The sequence below is a fragment of the Megascapheus bottae genome, chromosome 17 (assembly GCF_031878675.1).
Source record: "Megascapheus bottae isolate mThoBot1 chromosome 17, mThoBot2.hap1, whole genome shotgun sequence".
In the NCBI taxonomy this organism is placed as follows: Eukaryota; Metazoa; Chordata; class Mammalia; order Rodentia; family Geomyidae; genus Megascapheus; species Megascapheus bottae.
In genome coordinates this window covers 15,485,290-15,503,116 of record NC_143525.1, presented here as the reverse complement: position 1 = coordinate 15,503,116, position 17,827 = coordinate 15,485,290, and the positions used below count along the sequence as shown (strand labels likewise).

The 17,827-nt window shown below is 45.7% G+C and overlaps 1 non-coding gene across 1 annotated transcript; it reads left to right on the top strand.

The window, feature by feature from the left end:
* Positions 1 to 9,669: 9,669 nt before the first annotated feature.
* On the top strand, positions 9,670 to 9,742 carry Trnar-ccg (transfer RNA arginine (anticodon CCG)). Its single transcript has one exon. It is a non-coding gene; the product is annotated as a tRNA-Arg (tRNA).
* Positions 9,743 to 17,827: the final 8,085 nt, after the last annotated feature.

Here is a 17,827-nt window from a genome sequence, read left to right as displayed (position 1 = left end):
AGATCATAGTTCAGCCCTGACAGAAAAATTAGTGACACTCATGTCCCCTTGACCAGTAAAAAACCAGCAATGAAGCTGTAACTCAAATAGTACAGTACCATACTTGAATGAAAAAGTTAAGGGACAAACAGTGCCCAGGCCCTGAGTTCAACTCCCAGTACAGCACCAAAAAAGAAAGACAAGGCAGTATCTGGGAGGCCAGTCTGGGAGTTGTTTTCCTAGCTGGCACCCAGGTCTGATGGAAGATAGGAAAGAAGGGGCAAAGGGAAGGAGGAGGGGAATCCTTGGGGAAAATATTCTCCTAGCCCAAGCTATTGCAGTTTAGATGTGGAGACAGGAAAGGCCTTATCTGACTTAAGCCCACTAGTATATTCCATACTCTAGACACAGATAATTGCTCTATTTTGAATGTCTCCCCACCCCCACCCAAAGGTTCCTATGCTAGAAGCCTAATCCGTGTATGGTGATGTTGAGTAATGGTGGGGCTCAATGGAAGGTATTTAGGTCATTGGAGGCTGGCCCTTAGAAGGGATTAGTTTACATGGGGCCCTGCATAGATCTTGAGGGATTAGCTTATTACAGATCTGGCCCTGAATGTCTCGTGCTGTCTGTTTCACTATGTGACCATTCCCTTTCAAAAAATATTCTTGGGATGGGGCTGTGGCTTAGTGGTAGAGTGTTTACCTAAAATGCATGAAGCCCTGGGTTCCATTCCTCAGTACCACATAAACAGAAAAAAACTGGAAGTGATGTGCTGTGGCTCAAATGGTAGGGCAAAAGCTCAGTGATAGTGCCCAGACTCTGAGATCAAGCCCCAGGACTGGAATATATATATATATATATATATATAATACATATATCTATATTACACATCTATACGTGTGTGTGTGTGTGTATATATATATATATATATATATATATATATATGTTTTGCCTCCCCCTTACCTTGCTTCTCAATGTGTGGTTCATACACCCAAATCCTTTGCACTTCCTGGGAGATTTTCCTAAGTTGAGGCTCTCCCCAAAACTACTGAACCAAAGTCTCATTTAAATCCCCACTGACACATATCCACATTGAAATACATATGCTCTTAATGGCATGGAGAATTATGTACCCCCAAATACTAATTCCCCTACATAGGCTATGGGTTCTATCATATACCAAGACTCCTTAAAAGGCAAGTACCCTACAGAAAGCACAAGGATACACATTTACATACCAAAGACTATTCTATCATTTTTATTATTGCTCAAGAGACCTACAGCTATTCTCAGGTTAATTGGTATGTGTGTTTGGTTTTTGTAGTAAGTACCTGGAACTGAACCCAAGAATAGGTATGTGCTAGACAAGTGTTCCACCTTTAGAATCTCACTATAGTCTGACAACTTTTGATTTTGTTTTTGTCAGTTGTGGCATATGAACTCTAGGCCTGGGCGTTGTTCCTGAGCTCTTCAGCTCAAGGCTACCACCCTACTCCTCGAGCCACAGCTCCACTTCCACTTTTCTGGTAGTTAATTGCAGATAAGAGTCTCACAAACTTCAGTGTCTAGGCTGACTTTGAACCATGTTCCTCAGATCTCAGCTTTTTTTTTTTTTTTTTGCCAGTCCTGGGCTTGAGTTCAGGGCCTGAGCACTGTCCTTGGACTTTCTCAAGGTTAGAGCTCTACCACTTGAGCCTCAGCACCACTTCAGGCTGTTTTTTCTATGTATGTGGTACCGAGGAATCGAACCCGGGAATTCATGCATGCATGCTAGGCAAGCACTTTAACCACTAGGCCAAACTCCCAGCCCCAGATCTCAGCTTCTTGAGTAGCTAGGATTACAGGCATGAGCCACCACACCCAGCTGACAACTGTTTTTGCTTTTGGACAGTACTGGGGTTTAAACTCAAGGCCTTGAACTTGCTAGGCAGGCACTCTATCACTGAGCCCTTTTGTGTGCTGGTTATTTTTGAGATCAGGCCTTGTTTCCTGCCGTGGCACATACTTGGGCCATGACTGACCTGTTTTAGGCTTCCTGTAGTTGCAGTAGCTGGCATGGCAGGCATGCTCTACCGTGTCCAGCTTCTTCCATTGAGAAGGGGGTCTCAGGCACTTCTCTGCCTGGGACAGTCTCTAGCTGTGACACTTTTAATCTCAGCCTCCCATATGGCCCAATGCCTTTGTGTTGTTGTTTTTATAAGTTGTTATATGAAGGTGATATCCAGAGGGGTTACAGTTACATAAGTCAGGTAACGAGTACAGTTCCTTTTGCACAAATGTCATGCCTCCCTCCAAAAATCTGATTTTTTTAGGAAAGGAAAGCATCAGTTGCAGCCCCTGAGGCAGTCTGGGGAAAGTGGGACAGAATATCTCTCCTGACAGAGCAGCACTTTTGGGGGCCAAATGATACTAGCAGCCCTGACTTGGAGAGGTTATGTGGTGGGTCTGGTGTTTGCTGGTTGCTCCTGAATCTGTACTTGGTGCAGACATTTCTTAGTGCTGGCTTCCCCACACTCAGGTAAGGGCTACACTATAAGCATGGCTAAGTGAAAGACTATGCCCCTTTGTCCACAAAGTGAATATTCTGGAGCAACCCTTCATGCTTGGGGGAACTGTGGAGACGCACGCTGAGTGGGGCTCCTCAGTAAGGACCTACCTTCTTTCTGGCAAAGGGCTCATAATGACCAAGCACCAAAAGACCTGAGCTGTTACGAGCGCACTGAAGGTTATCTGAACCCACACCCCACCCCTTCCAGGCCCGCTAGGCAGCAGCATTTCCTGGGAAAGCAGAGGCAAGAAAGGAGGACCTGCATCAAGCAGGCCCAAGAGATGAGAGAATCATATGGACAAATAATTGATGTTTCCAGTCACTGACTTGCTGCCCTCCCTGGAATCTGGTAGCCTCCAGTAATGTAGGGCAAGAAAAAAGGTCGAGCTGGAACTGGCATGATCTGCTGGCAGGAGTTAAAATAGACCTTGAGTTGAAATAGGTCTTGTTAGTGAAGGAAGCAGTCCTATAGAATAAGAGGGAAGGTCACTGCTGGCAGAGGCCTTTTTGAGTGTGTGTGTGTGTGTGTGTGTGTGTGCATGCATGCATACAAGCGTCTATCCTAGTATACTAGTTGAGTTTTCTTGCTCAAGGCTTGTGTCAGGACCACTTGAGTCACAACTCTATTTCTGACTGCTTTGGGAGTTCACTGGGGATATGAATCTCTCAGGCTTCTCCTGCCAGGGCTGGCTTTGAACCGAGATACTCAGCCTCCTGAGTAGCTAAGATTGCAGGCATGAGGCACCAAGCCTGGCTCTACATTTATTCTGCTAGACGTTTTTGTTGTTTTTTTTTTTTGCCAGTCCTGGGTCTTGAACTCAGTGCTCAGTGCCTGAGCACTGTCCTTGGGCCTTCCCCAGGCTAGCACTGTATCATTTGAGCCACCACACCACTTCCAGCTTTTTCTATGCATGTGGTACAGAGGAATCCCAGGTCTTCGTGCATGCTAGGCAAGTCTGCTACCATTAGGACAAACTCTCTGCCCTCTGATAGACTTTTATCTAAAAGGACAAATAGACTGAGGTCAATTTTACACTGATTCTCAAACATGGAAAACCAGTTTGGCTGGCTGTTTGTCATAATGGCCATTAATGGCTTATGCTCCCCAGTACTTTGCTGTTTCAACAGCAGTTCTGGAGTCTCACGTGGGAACCAGTGCTCTCTCAAACCAGCCCCTAGAATTGGGGGAAAATGGCCCCACGCTCTCCTCTCCAGCAGAGATGGATTATCCTAGGAGGACCATCTTCCCCGCAGATAGGTTTAGACAGGCTCATGGCTTATTATGAATTAATAGTAAGGGGCAAGGAGTGTGGCCTAGTGGTAGAGTGCTTGCCTAGCATGCACAAAGACCTGGGTTCAATTCCTCGGTACCACACACATAGAAAAAAGCTGGAAGTGGTGCTGAGGTTCAAGTGGTAGAGCTCTAGCCTGGAGAAAGTCCAAGGGCAGTGGTTAGACCCTGAGCTCAAGCCCAGGACTGGCAAAAAAAATAAAATAAATAAAATAAATGCTAAATGAATTAATAGCAAGAACCAGCTGGTCTTTGATGGCTCATACCTATAATCCTAGCTGCTCAGGAGGCTGACATCTGAGGCTCATCGATTAAAGTTAGTCCATGCAAGGAAGCCCGTAAGACTCTATGTCCAACAAGTTACCAAAAAGCCTGAATGGGAGTTGTGGCTCAAACTCTAGAAATTAGAACTCAAGTCTTGAGCACAAAAGCTCAGGGACAGCACCCAGGCCCTGAGTTCAATCCCCAGGACTGGCACACTCATACACACACATACACACATGTAAAAATTAGAGGGGCTAGATGCATAGATCAAGTGGGATCGTGGCTGCCTCCCAATTGCAAAGGTCTGATTTCAATCTCCAGTACTTGTAGAGTATTTGCCTAGCATATAAAAAGCCCTGGGTTCAATTCTTTGGTACAACATACACAGAAAAAGCCAGAAGTGGTCCTGTGGCTCAAGTGGCAGAGTGCTAGCCTTAATCAAAATGTGTCCAAGGACAGTGCCCAGGTCTTGAGTTGAAGCACCAGGACTGGCCAAAAAAAAAAAAAAAAGTTGGGTGCAGTGGCTCACGCCTGTAATCCTAGCTACTCAGGAGGTTGAGATCTAAGGATTGAGGTTCAAAGCCAGCTGGGGCACTAAAGACCCAGAGACTCTTATCTCCAATTAACCACTAGAAAATTACACTGAGGCGCAAGAGGTAGGACAGTAGCCTCTGAAGAGCTCAGGGACAGAGTCCAGGCCTAGAGTCCAAGCCCCAGGACCCACACACACACAAAAAAAATCCTAATCATTTTGGGCTCAAGTACTGCCTAGCAAGTACAAGGCCAAGTTCAAACCCTAGTGTCAACAAAAGAAAAAAACTTAAGTTTTACTGGTATGTCCTCTTCCACTTGGGGCTTGACACTCCATCCTCCTAGGCCATCTGTATCAGTGGAAAGCCCTCCGTTACACCCTCCATTCAAACCTGAACTCCTCCCTGTCTGCTCTGTCTTCAGCTATAACTGAGCACATGGCACACCTCCCACCTCTAGTCCCCCTGTAGCTATAATAAAAATGCCCCTGAACAATGACAAGTGCCATCTCTCCCTCCTCCTTGAGAACTGGCCTTGGCAGCCCTGCTGACAATAAATTCCTTTTGCTGTGCATGACTGTGTCTCTGCATGGTCTTCTGGGATGGTTGCTTTCAGTAACAAGTTATATTGGGTACTAGAGGCACATACCTATAATCCTAGCTACTAGGGATGCTAAAAGGCAGATCACACCCAGCTTGAAGGATCACTAGTACAGCCAAAGTAGGAGAGTTTGCTATTATTTCATATCTTTCTTCTTTTTCCATTGCCAGCAATGGAGTTTGAAATCAGGAACTAGCTTAGCGTGCTCGAGCAGTTTGGCTTGGTCAGCTGGAATTCTACTACTTTAGCCACACCTCCAGTCTACCTCCAGTCTAGCTCTTTGCTGTTTTTCTTTTTTCTTTTCTTTCTTTCTTTTTTTTTTTTTGACTAGTCTTGGAGCTTGAGCTCAGGGTCTGGGTACTATCCTTGAGCTTTCTCAAGGCTAGAGCTCTACCACTTCAGCCATAGCACCAGTTCCGGCTTTTTCTGTGTATGTAGTACTGAAGAATTGAATGCAGGGTTTTGTCCATGCTAGGCAAGCACTCTACCACTAGGCCACACTCACAGCCCTGCTGCTGTTTGGTTTTTTGTGGGGTATGTAAGTGTGTGTGTATGCCAGTCCAAGGGATTGAACTCAAAAGCCTGGATGCTGTCACTGAGCTTTTTGTGTTCAAGGCTAGCTTTCTACCACGTGAGCCACAGCTCCACGTCTAGCTCTTTGATGGTTAATTGGAGTCTCTAGTACTCCCCTGCTCAAGCTAGCTTTGAAATGGGATCCTAATATCTCAGCCTCCTGTGCAGCTTGGATTGCAGGCATGAACCACTGGGGCCAGTCTCTTTGCTGGTTTTGCTGGTTAGTAGGAGATGCCGTCTCCTGGTCTTTTCTACCCAGAGTGGTTTTGAGCCACAATCCTCCAGAACTCAGCTCCCCAAGAAAGCCATGAGTACAGGCACAGCCAGGCTAAGGCCCACACATGTTTAAGATAGGCTAGGCTAGGCTATGATGTTTTGTAGGTTAAACTTTATTAATTTTCAACTTAATAGTATTTTCAAATTATGATAGGTTTGCCCATCACCAAGTACAAAAGAGTCAGGGTTCTGGAAAGGTGAGGAAAGACGACTGTTGACAGAAGGTGGTTTGGGACAGAGGACATGTACAGATCCTTGGAATGATTTCAGGGGATGGACATCCATCCAAAGACCTGCACTGTGGAACGGGCGCATCTATGACAGGCTTGTTTGTGGACCTCTGTCCTCCTCCATCCCAGCCAGGACTGGGTTAATGGGATCATAAATGCATGGTCAGATAGCAGAGATGGAGGCCGTACTTCCTGCCGCACAGGTTAGAATGGATATCTCTCCAGCTAGTGCTCAGGGGCTCTGTTGCTGGCTTTGCTCCGGGAAGGGAACATTCAGTCGGCTGATGGCTTGGAGCATGAGTGCGCCATTTTCATTATGGATGAGGCAGAAGAGATCACGAATAACTCAGCTGGACCATATTTACTTCCCCGTGCTTCATTCTGTGTCATTCATTTTCTGCAAGCATTTTTGCCAATGTTGTCTGTCTCCATTCCCATTCAATCCTGTTCTACCTTCAGAAACTCATTGTACCACAAAATTAATAAACAAATCTAAACAATGAGATATGGAAACATACCTAGTAGGGTAGCTAAAGCCTCCTCACCCCAACCACATCAGACATACACATGCTTCTCAGGATGTGAAAGAACAGGGACTCACTCATGCCTCATGGGAATGGCTGTGAGCTGAAAACTTATACCCAAAGAACTACTCACAAATATTTATAGCAGCTTTATAATTTATAGCAGTAATCAAGATGCCTTTCAAAAAGTGAACAGATAAAAGTGTCATCCATTCCTGCAATGAAATAGTACTCAGGGATAAAAAAAAAAAAAAAAAAAGAAAGAAATGCACGCTGGGAGTTTGGCCTAGTGGTAGAGTGCTTGCCTAGCATGCACGAAGACCGGGGTTCAATTCCTCAGTACCACATACATAGAAAAAAGCCAGAAGTGGTGCTGAGGCTCAGCTGGTAGAGCTCTAGCCTTGAGAAAGTCCAAGGACAGTGCTCAGGCCCTGAGCTCAAGCCCAGGACTGACAAAAAATAAAATAAAATAAAATAAAAAAAGAAATGCAGAGGGTGGGGGGAGGTTAATGGGGACCAAAACATGTGGAAGGGTATCAATGTATGTAAATTAATGCACCTTCTATCTGGCAAATATCATGTAACCCTTTTATTAAATACAATAAAAAATATTTTAAAAAAAAGGAAGATGCAAAAAAAAAAGAAATGCACTATCAAACAACAAACGGACACACAGGAAACTTAAATGCATATATACGAAATAAAGGAATTCAATTTAAGAGGCTATATACTGTAGCCTCAAATTATAGTATATATGGTATTCTAGAAAACTCAAAAAAAAAATTCCAGGTTCAAAACTATGTAGTTTTGTAGTTGCAAGGGATTCTGGGGGAGGGAAGAAGAGAAGTATTCTGTATGGTATATGTTAAAACCCCACAAAATCAGCCAGTCACCAGTGGCTCATGCCTGTAATCCCAGCTACTCAAGAAGCTGAGATCTGAGGATCATAGTTCAAAGCCATCCTGGGCAGGAAAATCTGTGACTTTTTTTTTTTTTTGCCTGTCCTGAGGGTTGACCTCCGAGTCTGGGCACTGTCCTTGGATACTTTTTTGCCAGTCCTGGGCCTTGAACTCACTGCCTGAGCACTGCCCTTGGACTTTCTCAAGGCTAGAGCTCTACCACTTGAGCCACAGCACCACTTCTGGCTTTTTTTTCTATGTATGTGGTACCAAGGAATCAAACCCAGGTCTTTGTGCATGCTAGGCAAGCACTCTACCACTAGGCCAAACTCCCCGTCCCCCTTGGACACTTTTGCTCAAGGCTAGTGCTCTGCCAACTTGGGCCACAGCACCACCTCCAGCTTTTTCTGAGTATGTTGTACCTAGGAATTGAACCTAGGGCTTTGTGCATGCTAGGCGAACACTGCCACTAGGCTATGCTCCTTCCCCCACCCCTTTTTTAAAATTGTATTTTATTGTCTGATAATACAGAGAGGGATTACAGTTATATTCTTCAGGGTGCATTACTTCTCCAACCTTGATACCCCTTCTCATGTTTTTGTTCCCCTTTCCTTCCCCCCACCCCCTCCCAATCATCTTGTTGCCCTCTTCCCTTCCTTATTTCAGTCTGTGAGACTCTCATCTCCAATAAACTACTCAGAAGGCCAGAAATAGTCCCCTGGCTCAAAGTGGTAGAGCGCTAGGCAGTGTTTCAGTCTGTATGCCAAGGACATCGGCTGCATTAAGTTGGACTAAGCGATCTTCCTTGTTCCTTGAGTGGATCCTCCAAGACATAAAGCTCAATAAAAGACCAGATTTGTACATAAAATAAGAATTCAAGAAACCATCAAAAAAATCTACTCATTTAAAAAACTGTTGTAATGTGAAATCTGAAGGCTCACAGTAAACTTTTGCGTGTTCCTCCATTAAAATCCATTAGTTTGTATTCCACTTGGACACATCTTTTACCGTACATAGTTTTCTAAAATGCACTGATCAGCTGGAACTAGACCTTCTAACAGCTAATACATCACATTATATATTAAGGAAAAAAAACCCTGCATTCATTATCACACCCCCTAAATCAGTTAACTGTTTATCTGAAAACTGCTAAGCTCATTGCTCTGTTGAAAGCTTCACCTGTTTCATTAGCAACAGAGAGGGCCAGTTGTTTTCCCTGGTATGACTTGTTTATTTTGATCATTTTCTGGAGAATATCTGCAAAAATGCCCCACCTTCTAAATAATCCCGGTTAGAGACACGGAGGTACACAGAGGCAGACGATGGCAGTGGGGAAGGGAAGGAAGATTTGGGTTCTGCTGACCCTGACACCTGCCAACAGTGCCACCAAGCTAATTTGCTCACTTGTGTTTGTAGCGGGAAACTCGGTAAAGCAGGGAGGAAGGGCCGCAGGGTACAGGATTATTGGGGAGGGTGGAGGGGGAGGCCACGGTGACCGGCAAGTAGTTCATACCGCCCCTGACACTGAGGAAGGTCCCTTCGCAGACGGTCCCTTAGCAGACGGTCCCTTCGCAGACGGTCCCTTACTTAGTAGAGGGTCCCTTCGCAGTGGGTCCCGGGCATCCTGGAAAACGGACCCGCCAAGAAAACAAGCAAGCACTGGAATACTGTTTAGGAGCCGAAACAGCAGCAAACGTTGAGAACCTTCGAGAAAACAACAACGACAAGCGGAAAGGGACCGCACAGACGAACTCTGGTCCTCCAAGCTCCGGCACTCACAGGACTACCGACCCAAACGGCACCCAGGGCACAGGCGGCTCAGAAGGACGCATGCGTGCTCTGTCGCTTCCGGAGGCGGCTTCCAGATCCCACTCCACTCTACGCGAGACTGCAGAACGCAGGGGCGGAGCAATCACGTAAGGAGAGGGTGTGAGAAGCGAAGGCCGGTGGTGACCCAGTGGCCTAATGGATAAGGCATCAGCCTCCGGAGCTGGGGATTGTGGGTTCGAGTCCCATCTGGGTCGTGCCAGGTTCCTTTTTCTATTTTGGAGCAGAGGGCTGATAAAGTAGATTTTGAAATAGCGTTATCTGTCTCCGCATCAGCTGTATTACAAATTAAAGAGATAAATCTGATCGTTTTGAAATGTTTGCAAGGCAGTGTAGGAATGATTTTGCCAAAAAGTGACACTTAATCTTTTCCAAAAGAATTGCATCCTCGGCTTTATTGAGGAACAATAGACAAAACAGTATGTATTTAAGAAGAATTTATTTGAACTTAAGTGATTTTTCCCCCTTCTTAAACTGATTATTTTATTGTTTTAATGTCATCATTTATTCATCATGGAGCCTAACCTCAGGGTCTCAGCACTGTTCCTGAGCTTCTGTTTTCAAGGCTGACATCCTATCACTTGAGAGACAGCTCCACTTTGGCTTTTTGATGTTTAACTGGAGCTAAGAATCTCAGGGACGTTCCTGTTCCGGCTGGTTCTAAACTTCAATCCTCACATCTCAATCTCCTGAATAGGATTCAGGCATGAGGCTGAGATCTGAGGTGGTGGTTCAAAGCCAGACCAGGCAGGAAAGTAGTGAGACTCATCTCCAATGCACCACCAGAAAACCAGAAGTAAAGCTGTGGCTCAAGTGATAGAGTATTAGCCTTGAACAAAAATTGCTCAGGGAAAATGCCCAGGTCCTGAGTTTAATCCTCAAACCGACCAAAAGGAAAAAAAAAAAAAAAAAAGAGCTGGGTGGGGGGTGTGGGGGAAACCCTAGGATCCAGACTGAAGAAAAAAAAGAAAAGCAAAAAAATGTAGTGACTTCTTTTCTGCCTTTCAGGCTGAGCTTTGCCACAGATAAGTATACTTGGCAAAATTCTGTGCTAATCCTTAGCCCAACATTGGTATGCTGCCTTTAGGTTTTTTGGACTAAGGAAAGTTTATTCAAAAGGTATTTTATTACAACACAAGCATACTTTATGATTTATGTGCTGTTACAGCACAAACATAATTTATAGTTTCTGTCTTCAAAGTATTACAAGGAACAAATTACATAATGACAATACCAGGTTTTGTTTGGTATGTGTGGGTGATCTACAAATTAATGAAGTAAGAGAGATAAATAATTAAGTCAGGCTGGGCACAGTGGCTCACGCCTGTGATCCTAGCTACTCAGGAGACTGTGATCTCAGGATCAAGGTTCAAAGCCAGTCTGGGCAAAAAAGGACCTGAGACTCTTAGCTCCAATTAACCTCTAGAAAACGGGAAGTGGGGCTTGGCTCAAAGGGTAGGGTGGGGGGCCAGGAATTTGGCCTAGTGGTTAAAGTGCTTGCCTAGCATGCATGAAGACCCGGCTTCAATTCCTTGGTGCCACATATAGCAAAAAGCCGGAAGTGGTGCTGAGGCTCAAGTGGTAGAGCTCTAGCCTTGAGAAAGTCCAAGGACAGTGCTCAGGCCCTGAGCTCAAGCCCAGGACTGGCAAAAAAAAAAAAGGTGTAGGGTGGTAACCTTGAGCTGAAGAGCTCAGGCACAGGGCCCAGGCCAAGTTCAAGCCCCATAACCGCCCCCCCCCCAAAAAATAAAAAAAATTAAGTCCAGTCCAGTTGTACAGCATGAAAAGTTTAAAGTCTTCTTGCAAATTTGCACAAAAGGAATGTCAGCAAGTTAATCTCTGAAAACAACTGAACGCAATTTGGATCTGAGTCTGAAACAGAAAAAGTCCTTAGAAGAAATAGGAAGTTCAGTTACCATTGGGCAGTGTTGATTTCCTGGTGCTGAAAGATGACATGGTCAGGAAAGATGTTAGAGCGAGGGGAAAAACTCGCCGCATTCTCTTTGCAAGTTTTCTGTGAATCTGACATTATTCCAAATTTTAAGTGTGTATTCTTAAGAACTGAAGATCACTTTTTTTTTTTCTGTTGCCAGTCCTAGAGTTTGAACTCAGGGCCCTGGGCACTGTCCCTGAGCTAGCACTCTACCATTTGAGTCACAGTGCCACTTCTGGCTTTTTTCTGTTTATGTGGTACCCAGGACTTCATTCATACTAGGGAAAGACTCTGCCGCTAAGCCACATTCCCAGAACCCCTCCCCCATTTTGTATGATTAAAAATGTTCCATGATCCTCTCCTTGTACTCCTTTCCCCACTCCTGTCTGGCAGGAGTCCTTTCTTATTTTCATTCACCTTAGCCCATTTTACTAAAGTCAGCAAACACTGATTGAGTGCCCACTGAATACCCCAGATCCCCATCATTCAACTTAAATTCCACACGGTCCCCTTCCTTCTACCTCCACCATCTCCCAGATTTCTTTCCTGCCTTGGGATCTCCTAAGATACCTGCCTCCGTTTCCAGGCAGATCTCTCTGGCAATTGGCAACCACTAGAAAGCTGTGAGATGTTGTGTTTCCCTCTGCCTGTGTCTGCAGGTTGTTCTTCTAGATTTTTCTAAGTCCCATAATATCCTCAGCTTCTCCAAGAACTGTGGCTCCTTCTTGCTTCTCTCCTCTCTCTTTCTGGGAGGCTTTTCTTGGCATTGATTCCATGCTATCTGACAACTTCCCCCCAACCATGGCCTCTCCATTGGCAAATTGAAGAAACACCTTTTATTCTTTATCTAATTTCAGGTCCTGAAGATTTAAAAAAACAAATCTTTTTTTTTTTTTTTGGGTGGGGGGTGAGAATTCAGTACTGGAATTTGGACTCGAGATCTGCTTATTTATTAGACAAGTTCTTTACATCCAACCCAGCATTTTGCTGGTGAATTAGAGATGGAGTCCCATGGAGTTTTCACACCTATAATCCTACTTACTTAAGAGTCTGACCCCAAGTCAGCTCAGTCTCAAGTTAACCAGTAGGATTCCAGGCTGGAGGTGGTTCCACTGGAGCAAGCCAGTAGAAAATGACATTTTCCCACTCCTTCTGGAATCCCATGAAATCCACAAGGGAGATGAGTACTAGACCATGAGCATCCCCTTCAACATGGAGCTGGGAGACTACTGAAATTCTTCAAAGCCAATGATAAAAGAAGCCAGCCAAAAAGAGCAGAATTCACCAGAAGGTCGCCTGGAGACTTGTGGCTGCAGATCCCGGGATAGGCCCACAGAGGGCGCTCTCCAAGGTTAGGCTCACACCTAGAGAAGCCAAATACTAATCCTTGTCTATGACTTTATAATGACAAGACAAAATGTGCAGTATGTTGACAGTGCTTCCTCCTCTCAGGGAAAGACCCTGGTTCTGGGTCCGAATTTGCCTCACTGCCCTGCAGGGTTTCTGTTAAATACAGCCATTGGCCGACAAAGCCAGAACGCCTTGGCCTAGGAGACCAAGAGGTGTGAATAATCCCTTCCTAAGCTATCCTAGATTTCTGGCCTACACAAACTAAGAAATAGCAAAGGCTTATTGTTTCGAGCTACTAAATGCAAGCACAATTTTTTATGCAATCAGAGGTAACTACCACAAGCAGAAGGGATCTAATGAGTAATGAAAACAACAAACTACTAGATGAAAGGTTTTCCCTCCTTGTCAGAAACTTGGAGTTCAATGGGGTGCTGAGGTCTGAATGTACATGGAAGAAGAGGTGAGGTCAGGTCAGGAGATGCTGTCATGGCTCCATTCAACTGGAAGCTGAGGCTGTCACACACACACACACACACACACACACACACACGGTTTTTCATGCTGCTCAATCAGCAGGTAAAGAAGTGGGCAGGCCATTGACCTTGACATGGATGTGCTCTCTCATATTGGTAAGGTGAATGCTTGGTAGAGTGCTTGCCTAGCATGCATGAAGCCCTGGGTTCCATTCCTCAGTACCACATAAACAAAGAAAGCTGGAAGTGGTGCTATGGCTCAAGCGGTAGAGCAAAAGAAACTCAGGGACAGTGCCCAGGCTCTGAGTTCAAGTCCCAGGATTGGAGGGCGGGCGGGGGGGGGGGGAGAGAGGGAGAGGGAGAGGGAGAGGGAGAGAGGGAGAGGAAGAAATAAGGAAAGAAAGAAAAGGCATGCCAGTCAGCCTGGGCTATTTAGACCGTGTCTCAACAATATGAGAGAGAGAGAGATAGACAGACAGACAGACAGAGACAGACAGAGTTAGAGAGATTCAAATAACATAATCATTGAATAACAATCAGATATTACAAACTAAAAAAGGGAAATGTTAATTATATCGATTTTTGTTCTATCAATTTCTAGTCTTTGGCTATACATATGAAAAATGTATAAATTTTGTAAATAAATACAGGGTGATATAGATATCAATTTTATTGCATTATATATATATATATATTTATAGAGCATTTTTGTGCCTATACTGGGGATTGAACTCCAGGCTTCACATTATTGCTTAACTTTTCTTTCTTTCTTTTCATTTTCTTTCTTTTTTTTTTTTTTTTTTTGGTGGTTCATGGGACTTGAACTCTAGGCCTGGGCCCTGTCCTTGAACTCTTCAGCTCAAGGCTACTGCCCTACCCCTTGAGCCACAGTCCCACTTCCAGTTTTCTGGTCATTAATTGGAGATAAGAGTCTTTCAGACTTTAGTGCTCAGGCTGGCTTTGCACCGAGATTCTCAGATCACATCCTCCTGAGTAGTTAGGATTACAGATGTGACCACCAGCAGCACTTGTCGTGGATCTAGGTAAACATGGAGTATTTTACACAGCACTACTGCTGCATGCCACAAAGCAGGTGGTTACGTTTGTCTGACTTCTTTTAGTGACCTTTTAGAAACTGGCTTTTACTTTTTCTCTTTATGTAATTTTCATCATACTTACTAAATTTTTATGATTTCATACACACACACACACACACACACACACACACACACACACACAATTAAGATGCCTCAGTCTCAGTCACTTAGGCCAGCTTTGTTATTACCTCAGTTCTGACTTTGTAAATTTGCCTGAAGAAGTCCTTGGCTTGAGGAAACAATCTGGACTTTATTGCTCTGGCTGGCTTTGAACTTTGGACTCCCCAGGTCTCAGCCTCCTGAGTAGCCAGGATTACAGGTGTGAGCCATCAGCTCCTCTCTTGGAGTTTTTAATTGAGGTTCCATTGAGTCGGTGTGATTGATTAATCATTGCAAGTGCCTGCCCTGCAATCTCCAATGTCCTTTCTCTCCCTAGAGATGGTGGGGCAGACTCAAAGCCTCAAGCCTCTGATGGTATCTGGTGCTTTCTGGTGACTCAACCTCATCCTTATCCACAAAACCCTCAGGTGGCCTTTCAAGAGTCACCAGGAAGCTCATGAAACACAATGACATTTCTGTCACCTGAGAAATTCCAACACATAATTCGTGCTCAATAAATATTTGTGAAGCAGACACATACAGCTCCAAATACCAGAAAGGGAAGGGGGAGAGGAGACCATTCAAGCTCTTGGATTTTTCCACTTGACAGGAATAGACAGCTATTATATGTGAGGAACTGAAGCAGCTAAACATTCCAATTCCCCGCACCGTGGCTTCTGTTACCAAGCACCTTGGTTTGTCTTCCTGGGTGACTTGTTTATTGAAAGAGAACACTGGCCAGTCCCTGCGCATGTGCGAGTCAATCAATTTCTTGTAAATCAAGCACTTGGATTCTGGCACTGGAGACCAGTCCCTCTGAACCCTTTGTGCCTTCTTCCATTGCTGTGGTTCTGTGCTTGTAAGCCAGACACTGCTCAAGACCTGGCCTGGACTCTGCTTATGTTCTTCTAGCTGTCATCCTGCAGACCTTGAGGAGTCCCAGGGAGCCAGCCAGGTATCTCTCTATCTCTGTATTTCAGGGTATGAGATTTAGGGCATTTAAACATTCCTACCACAGAAGGCTTTCCAGAACACCCCAAATTAAATCTGGGTGACTTGAATGTAAACTCAGGAAGGTATGTCTGAGGTGTGTGATTGTAACTGAGAGTGCTTTAAGCCTAATTCATTTTATTTTCACTTGGCTTAAAGAAAGAGCACATGAGCCAAGCATTGGTGACTCATAGCCCAGCTGAATTCAGAAAGCTGAGAGCCAGAAGATTTGGGTTCAAAGCCAGCCCAGAAAGAAAGGTGTGTGAGACCCCATTTCCAAACAGCAAGAAGCATCACTCACGTTGCTAGAGTACCACACATGAGCAAGAAAACAGAGGAAGTTTGAGGCTCTGCATTCAAACTCAGGGAGTGGAACAAAAAGGAAAGAGAAGAGTGTGTGGAAGAATGGATAATCTGGGCGAGAAGTCAATCTAGCTGGCACTGAGGCAGTAGAGAATTGGCTTCACTGGCAAAGACTAGCTAACTCTCTTCAACTGCAATCTTTAACCACACACACACACACACACACACATATATATAGTGCTGATCCTAGGGCTTGAACTCTTGAACTCAGGGTCTTGACTTTAGCCCTGAATTCTAGGCTCCACTTCCAGCTTTTCTGTTGGTTAGTTGGAGATAAGAATCTCACAGCCAGGCCGGGAGTTTGGCCTAGTGGTTAAGGTGCTTGCCTAGCATGCATAAACACCTGGGTTCGATTCCTTGGTACCACATACATAGAAAAAAGCCGGAAGTGGTGCTGAGGCTCACGTGGTAGAGCTCTAGCCTTGAGAAAGTCCAGGGACAGTGTTCAGGCCCTGAGCTCAAGCCCAGGACTGGCCAAAAAAAAAAAAAAAAAAAGAATCTCACAGCCTTCCTTGTCTGTGATGTGAACTGGGATTATTAGATTTTAGCCTCTGGAGTATAACAGGTGTGAGTTCTGAGCACTCAGCTTTTCAGCTATAATTTGACTTAATGGTCTCGAGGCCATTTTTAGATAGTTTCACTTCTGACTCACCACCACGACTGTAGCCTCTCTGTGCCAAGTTAATAAGTCTGGCTTATGCATCTGTTTTTTATGAGTTGGGCCCATCATCAGTTCAATGATGAAACTGAATTGAACTACAGAAATATGGCATCCTACTTCATTTTACTGTCAGTCAATGGCTGGAGCACCATTCCATTTTAATTAGTTTACTGGTTGTTTTGGGGCTTGAACACAGGGCCTAGGCTCAAGGTTAGCACTTTACCACGTAGAGCCACAGTGTCACTTCAGGTTTTCTGCTGGTTAGTTGGAGATAAGGGTCGCACAGACTTTCCTACTCTGGCAAGCTTCAAACTGGAGTCCTCAGATCTCAGCCTCCTGAGTATTTGAGTATTTGGTATTTCAGTCTGAGCCACCAACGCCCAGTTTTTTTTTTTTTTTTTTTTTTTTTTTAAATCTCCTCCTCCTCCTGGAGTCAAAGGCAGGGCCTTGTGCATGCTAAGCAAATGCTAAGCAAATGCTAGGCAGCTGAACTGAGTAAATTCGCTTCGTTGTAGCCTACAAACCACAGCACCCCGTTTAGGAACCTGCTCAACAGAATACCAGCTCGCCAGGCGCAGTGGCTCACACCTCTAATCCTAGCTACTCAGGAGGCTGAGATCTGAAGATCGCGGTTCAAAGCCAGCCCGGGCACTAATGCATTAATGAACATGGGACTCTCATCTCCAGTTAACCAACTAGAAAATGGGAAGTGGTGCTGTGCGCTCAGGGACAACGCCCAGGCCCAGAGTTCAAGCCCCAGGACCCACCAAAAAACAACAACAACAACAACAACAAAACTCAAGAGAGAGGGAAAGAGGGAGGAGGGAGAGGAAGAAGTAGGAAGTAAGAGGAGGAGGGGGAGAGGAGGAAGTAGGAAATGGGGGAGGGGCGGGGGAGGAGGAGGAGATAAGAGAGAAAGAGGAGGAGGGAGGGAGAGAGGGAGGACGGGTTTGCCGAGGGCTTTTTCTCCCTCCTGGTTGTGGACCGTCAGTCCTGCAGCCAGTTTTGCCAAACCTGGGTGGCCGTGCGGGGCTGGCTGGGAATCCGGGCGCGTGGTCACCCGGCGGCCGCTGCCTCGGCCCGCGCGCCCGCGCCGGGTCTGCCCCGAGCCTCCCCCGCCGGTGGCCGGCGCCGCAGTCGGGGCCCGGCCGGGGGGGCGGCGCGGGGCGCGCGGTGGCGGGGCGCGCGTGGCGCGGCCGCGGGGTTTGGCTGCGCGGGTGGCCGTGCCGGCGATGCCCGCGCCCCCGAGGCCGCCCCTCATTAGCATGGCCGGCGGGGGTGTGGGGCAGGGCTGGGGGTGGAGAACGCGAGCCAAA